The 6,985-nt window shown below is 40.9% G+C and overlaps 1 long non-coding RNA gene across 1 annotated transcript in view; it reads left to right on the top strand.

The window, feature by feature from the left end:
* Nucleotides 1-1,132: 1,132 nt before the first annotated feature.
* Nucleotides 1,133-6,985, top strand: part of LOC132709206 (uncharacterized) — an 11,416-nt gene continuing 5,563 nt past the window's right edge. Inside the window, exon 1 of the long non-coding RNA XR_009620244.2 lies at nt 1,133-1,208. This is a non-coding gene — a long non-coding RNA (uncharacterized LOC132709206). The remainder of the gene's footprint in view (nt 1,209-6,985) is intronic.

The raw sequence follows: 6,985 nt of genomic DNA, 5'->3' as shown, positions 1-6,985 counted from the left end.
TGTGCTTTTGACCCTGCCAAAATATTCACAAAATATAGTGTCTGTCAGCTTTATATTATGTATTATCAACATATAAGTAAGTGAATAATTAAAACCCTCTCTTGGTTGCAATTTTTTATAGAGGTTAACTTTTCACAAACTGTTAAAATACATTGTCAAAGATCTTCTTTTAGCTCTTCTTTCTTACACCAGGCATATGAAATATTAATAGATGCATAAAACTGAAACAGATGCCTAAAAATTAAAATGAGATATTTTTTTTATCTTACAAAATTAACAAGATGTTGTATCTCTATGACATGCAATTCTGTCTTAAATAAACATCTCTTTGACCTTCTGACCTGGAGGTCTATGAACATCCATGCAATATTCATAAAAGTTTTGCTATTAAAAATCATACAGTTTTTAGCAAGTTAGCTGAGTAGAGTGAACAAATTAAAGTGGAATCACCCAGAAGACCAAAGGGGCATTCCTGGAGAACTGGCATCAGGAGGCCAAAAGAGCTTTGCTCTAAAGAAGAGTTTCTCAACCTTGGGAACTTTAAGACATGTGGACTGAAGTCCACATGTCTTAAAGAAGCCAAAGTTGGCAAATCCTGCTCTAAAGCATTCAAGGTGATACAGTAGATGCTGAGCCACAGTGCTTAATCAACTAGCAGTCTCAGGTACCTGTCTATCTATATAAAAATGGCTGTGTGTATGTTCCAGCATAACTCTGAACACCTAGAGCAATTTCAACCAAACTTGGTACACAGATGACTTACTCACTGGAAAAAAATACTGTGTGGGTAAGACACCCCTAACACCCCTTGGGGGTATGTGTTCTGTTAAGATACAGCCTGTTGTGCCTTAAAATGGCGTCTACTATACTGCTTTAAAATGGATTCTACTGTGCAGCACAATGGAGTTGCCATGGTAACAGCTTCACAGTACTCCACAAGGGGGCTCCCTCTGGTAAGGGGGAAAATCCAACATTAGAAATTACACTTAGTCCGGTCATTTTCAAGAAGGCTTTGATTATTCTTGAGGAAAAATTATGGCCATGATCAAGAAAACATTATTGCAACTTGGCCTGCTTGCACCACTACGAGATTGACATACTTCACGCAGATTATATACAAGAAAAGAACTACAATGTTGAACATCTTAGTGCATATAACAGGGACAAAATCATACCGAATGATCTTGGATCAGCTAGCAAAAAACAAGGTGGTATCATTTTACTTGATGCTTCTGGGGGCACAGGGAAAACATTTTAAACTAATTTAATTCTCGCCGAAATCAGAGCTCAGGGTGAAGTTGCTCTTCCTGTCTAATACAGGATTGGGATAAATAAGTACCCAGGCAATGCCGGGTTATCAGTTAGTACATAATAATGAACAAACCCCTGAGGCTCAGTGTGGAGATACTGAATAGCAATTGAAGGGCCATTGGAAAACACTTTGATAACATCTCTGCTCTCCTTGTCTCAGAATGGCTGATCTTCCTGCTTTCTAGTTCTTCTTGTCCATCCCTAGTCACCTCATCAGTGTTCAGTTGGCAATGACTAAAGTCAGCACTCTGGTGGCAATCCCCATTTCTCATCCTGGAATTTGGAACAGGTATTGTTCATACACACCAGTTTACTTGTTCAGTTACAATTGGTAAGATCCTTGGTATCCTGGAATGCATGTAGCTATATCTCAAGGTGCGGATTTTTACATTGAAAGTCTTGTAAGAGATGTAGCTTTGCAGGAGAAATGTGCCTCAAGGATATTAAATGCTGACACCAAACCCAAAGACAGAGGTGTCTGCAAGAAATGGTCAAAAAAAAAAAGTCAAGGTGGTGACTACAACACTGTGATTGAAGCTCCTCTTGGTTTTAATGTGCAATAAGAACAATTTGATGACTCAATAGAAGTTGCACTTGGTATTAAACAGGTTTGTCTTTGCCTGGGCTGATAAATATTTTAAGCATCTGCAAACTCCAGTGATACTTCAGAGGAACTGAATGCATTCAAAACCATAGAAGTGGTAGTAGACTTTAGGGGAAACCCTTCCATACTTCCACCTCTCACAATACTAGACAACACAGTATCAATAGTAGAGACCTTCACATTTCTAGGTTCTACCATATCGCAAGATCTAAAATGGACAGCTAACATCAAAAACATCAAAAAAGCACAACAAAGAATGTCCTCTCTGCACCAACTCAGAAAGCTCAAACTGCCCAAGGAGCTGCTGATTCAGTTCTACAGAGGAATTATTGAGTCTGTCATCTGCACCTCTATAACTGTCTGGTTTGGTTCTGCAACCCAACAAGACAGATACAGACTTCAGAGGATAATTAGAACTGCAGAAAAAACAATTGCTACCAATCTGCCCTCCATTGAGGACCTGTATACTGCATGAGTCAAAAAGAGGGCTGTGAAAATATTTACAGACCCCTCACATCCTGGACATAAACTGTTTCAACTTCTACTCTCAAAACAACGCTATAGAGAATAACTAGACACAAGAACAGTTTTTCCCCAACGCCATCACTCTGCTAAACAAATAATTCCCTCAACACTGTTGGGGATTTTGCAAGATCCTTCACCCAGGAGTGGGGAGGGAATGGAGATTTTGCAGTATCCTTCCTCTGGAGTGGGGTGGGAATGGAGATTTTGCAGTATCCTTCCCCTGCCATGCCCACCAAGCCACGCCCACAGAACTGATAGTAAAAAAAATTGAATTCCACCACTGGAAAAAAAAGTCACATTACATCATGTGATGACGCGAGTTTGACACCCCTGATCTAATCTAAGACGCCCTGAGTCTTCGGAGAGGGGCGGCATACAAATTGAAGAAAGAAAGAAAGAAAGAAAGAAAGAAAGAAAGAAAGAAAGAAAGAAAGAAAGAAAGAAAGAAAGAAAGAAAGAAAGAAAGAAAGAAAGAAAGAAAGAAAAGACTAGAGGTGATATGATAGTAAACTTCCAGTACTTGAGGGGCTTTCACAGAGAATATATGATTTGCTCCACCTGAGTTTCAATTACATCATTCAGCCACCATGTTTAATTTGACTGTACCCTGTGATCACCTCTCCCAAAAGACCTTTTCTTTTTTTTCCCCTATCTATCAGCAGATTTGGAAAAAGGACTGGCCAGAGATAGGCAGCATGAATTTTCTCACTTACAGTTCAATGATTTTTCTTCTGTAACATGACAGGACATTGCTCATTTCACGTAGACTGCAAGTATATCTACCATTTAATACTTCCCTAAGAATGTGTTACAGTTGGTTAGTGTAGAGTTTCGAAGAATAATTTGTAGAGTCTTCAGTCCTAAGTTTCCTGTAGGTTTAATTTAATATATGCTTTTGGAAAGGTCAAAAGTAACAGATTTTCTTTCCCCTTTCTTTTCTCTCACAGTTGGATATGGTCAGATACAGGATGCATTAATCTATGCTAAAATTTGCTTTGCAGTTCCTGAATTCTTTTGTTTTTTTTTATCTGATTCTTAAGGGGCTTGTGAACTTTTCTCCACATTTCCCTCATTGGTGTTTTCAAGCTTTGATAGTTGTTGAAAATGGCAGCAGATGCTCCTGCTGGAATCTATGCACCTTTCTGTTGTTCCAAAGTCTTCCAGCTGCCTGCATTTCCTCAGTCAGAAGAAATCCCATGCAAGGAAGTCTAACGTGAATATTTCAGGGTGTGGTCCGCAGGGTATGGTCAAAAACTATGAAGATAGTGCCAATCATGATATGATCGAAACTCCTCCTACTTTGCATGCCTCACAAACTCCATTGTGATGCAATAAAAAGCAGGTGGAACTTCATTTATATTGAGAGAACTAGATATATCTAACCAGGGTGTCAAACCCACAGCCTATGGGCTGGATGCATCATGTGCTCGCCATGCCCATGCCAAGTTTACGGTTAGGGGGAAAAAAGCAGGGGTGCTATTCAGCAGGTTTTGACAGGTTCTGGAAAACCGGTAGCAGAAATTTTGAGTAGTTCGGAGAACCGGCAAATACCAGCTCTGTCTGACCCCTGAGTCGGGTGGGAATGGATATTTTGCAATATCCTTTCCCCAGGACTGGGGAGGGAATGGGGATTTTGCAGTATCCTTCCCCTGGAGTGGGGAGGGAATGGAGATTTTGCAGTATCCTTCCCCTGGGATGGGGTGGGAATGGAGATTTTGCAGTATCCTTCCCCTGCCATGCCCACCAAGCCACACCCACAGAACTGGTAGTAAAAAAATTAATAAATTCCACCATTGGAAAAAAAGTCACACTACATCATGTGATGATGCGAGTTTGACACCCCTGATCTAATCTAATGAAGACAATGACTAGAGGTGATATGACAGTAGACTTCCAGTTCTTGAGGGGCTGTCACAGAGAACAGGGAGTCAACTTATTCTCCAAAGCCCCTGAGGGCAGGACAAGAAGTAACAGGTAGAAAATCATTAAACAAAATCTACAACCGAGAACAAAAGAGAAATTTCCTAATAGTGAGAACAATTAATCAATGGAATCTCACAGCCACTGATGTCATTGCTAGGAAAATCCAAGGGGATTGCTTACATGGGGCTCCCATTGAGGAGCACTCGGAGGCTCCAATTGGCACAGAGTGCGGCCGCACGGGTGGTGACGGGAGCGACGTGGCGCTCCCATGTAACACCTCTCCTGCGCGAACTGCACTGGCTCCCGGTGGTCTTCCGGGTGTGCTTCAAGGTTTTGGTTATCACCTTTAGAGCGCTCCATGGCTTAGGACCTGGTTATTTACGGGATCACCTGCTATTACCAATAGCCTCTTACCGGCTGGTACGCTTTCATAGAGAGGGGCTCCTCCGGGTGCCATCGGCCAAACAATGTTGACTGGCAGCCCCCAGGGGGAGAGCCTTCTCTGTGGGGGCACCTACTATCTGGAACGAGCTCCCCCCGGAGATACGGAGGATCCCAGATCTGCGTACCTTCCGTCGCGCGCTCAAGACTTTCCTATTTCATCAAGCCGGCCTGACCTAAGTCTTTCCCCTTTTTAAATGGAAATTTTAAATTTGGTTTTAAATTATTGGGGTTTTAAATTTGTTCAGCCAAATTATTTAATTATTTAATTTAAATTATTTTAAATTTTGTATTTATATGTTTTATTCTATGGCTGTTCACCGCCCTGAGTCCTTCGGGAGTAGGGCGTTATACAAATTTAATAAAATAAATAAATAAAATAAATAAACCCTGGAGAAATGCCTGTAGAAAGAAAACCAGCAATGGGCACATATCTCTTTACTATATCAGTAACAAGTACTGCCCATAAGGATTTCAATAACATTCTCTTCCCCTTTGAGAAGCATTTCTAAAATGAATTTCCTGCTACAAACGTCAATGAAAATTTGTAGAAAAAAAGAGGGGATTTTTTTCCACAACATTGAACTACACTGCTGGTAACTGTAGTTTTTCTAGCATAAGTCAATTATAAAAATGCATCAGACCAGCTTGTTTTTCCCATGCTGTTGCTTACAGTTACATTTCTCCTTAGCGGGCATTGGGGATTTATCTTGCCATCTTACCCGGGAGGGATGAGATGGCCCTGGACATCATCATGTCTAAGATTCAGGACCACAAAGAGACAAATGTCTGCAGTGTAAAATATTACTTTTCTCCTATAGGGAAAAGTGCAGATGTATATCATCTTTCTATTTACAGTCAGCATGCTAGAGATACATCACTATCTTCGGAATAATTTTTTAAAAAACCCTTGATAAAATTTGTTCACGCTTTAGTCTTCAAACTGCTGCACCAGCAAATTACAACAGGGTTTACATCAGCAGGCAAGAATTAAGAAGGACTGCTGGAAACAAGCATTTTATACTAACTTTTCTTCCGAAATTTCTCTCTGTCTCTGTCTGTCTGTCTGTCTGTCTGTCTGTCTGTCTGTCTGTCTGTCTGTCTGTCTGTCCGTCTGTCTCTCTCTCTCTCTCTCTGTCTGACTCTCTCTTTCTCTGTCTGTCTTTCTCTCTGTGTGTCTCTGTCTCTTTCTCTCTCTCTGTCTCTCTCTCTCTCTGTGTGTGTCTCTCTCTGTGTGTCTCTGTCTCTTTCTCTCTCTGTGTGTGTCTCTCTCTGTGTGTGTGTCTCTCTCTGTGTGTGTCTCTCTCTCTGTCTCTTTCTCTCTGTCTCTCTCTCCCTCTGTGTGTCTCTTTCCCTTTCTCTCCCTTCCCCCCACTCTCTGAGAGATTATGTAAGACCCTATGATGCATTACATTTTTATTAGATTTCTGTTTTAGTCTTGTGGATTTAGTTTGACAATTATGCATGAACTTTTTTTAGTTTCTCTTCCTACCACATAGATAAATTTAGAAAAAAATGTTTGTTTTTTTAATGAAAAAAGCACTTGTCCAATATGGGCTTTGTAGGCAATCCACAAGACATAAAATCACTTTAAAAAACATTATGTTAAGAGAAAACACTTGGGAAGCAATCAATTTGTTGCTTGGGAAGCAATCACTGAAATCATACTTTCTGAAAGAAATCTCTAATTGAATGGTGTCTCTAGAAAAAGCTCTAATATTTTCTGTTGGCCGGCTGAAGTTTGGACAGAGTAGGCTCTACTTAATAGTTTTAGCAAAGGGGATATCTCTTGATCTAGCAGATTGAGCAAGAAAAAGAAGTCGCTGGTGAGAACTAGACGACCAGCCTTTTCTGCAGTAGACCCAGCTCTGTGGAATATCCTCCCCTCAGAGATCACAATGGCCCAACCCTCTTAGCCAGTGGTGGTATTCAGCTGGTTTTATCCAGTTTGGGCAAACCAGTAGCGGCAGCTGTGGGAGGCTCCACTCACCCACCCAGATGTCATCCTGTCCCATTTTTGATGCTCTGCGCATGTGCAGAGATGGCATGTGTGCTCACGTTTGTGAACCAGTAGTGAAGGTAAGTGAGTAAGGCCCTAAAAACCTGGTTGTGTTCCTGAGCCTGAGGTGCTGAATGTGGTAAGGGTTCTTTTAGTTATTTAGTTATTTATTTATTTTATTT

Source organism: Pantherophis guttatus, chromosome 6 (genome assembly GCF_059756535.1).
Source record: "Pantherophis guttatus breed Tessera chromosome 6, ASM5975653v1, whole genome shotgun sequence".
NCBI classification, from domain to species: Eukaryota; Metazoa; Chordata; class Lepidosauria; order Squamata; family Colubridae; genus Pantherophis; species Pantherophis guttatus.
Note: the sequence above shows the minus strand (reverse complement) of the source record. Positions and strands in the feature narration are given on the sequence as shown.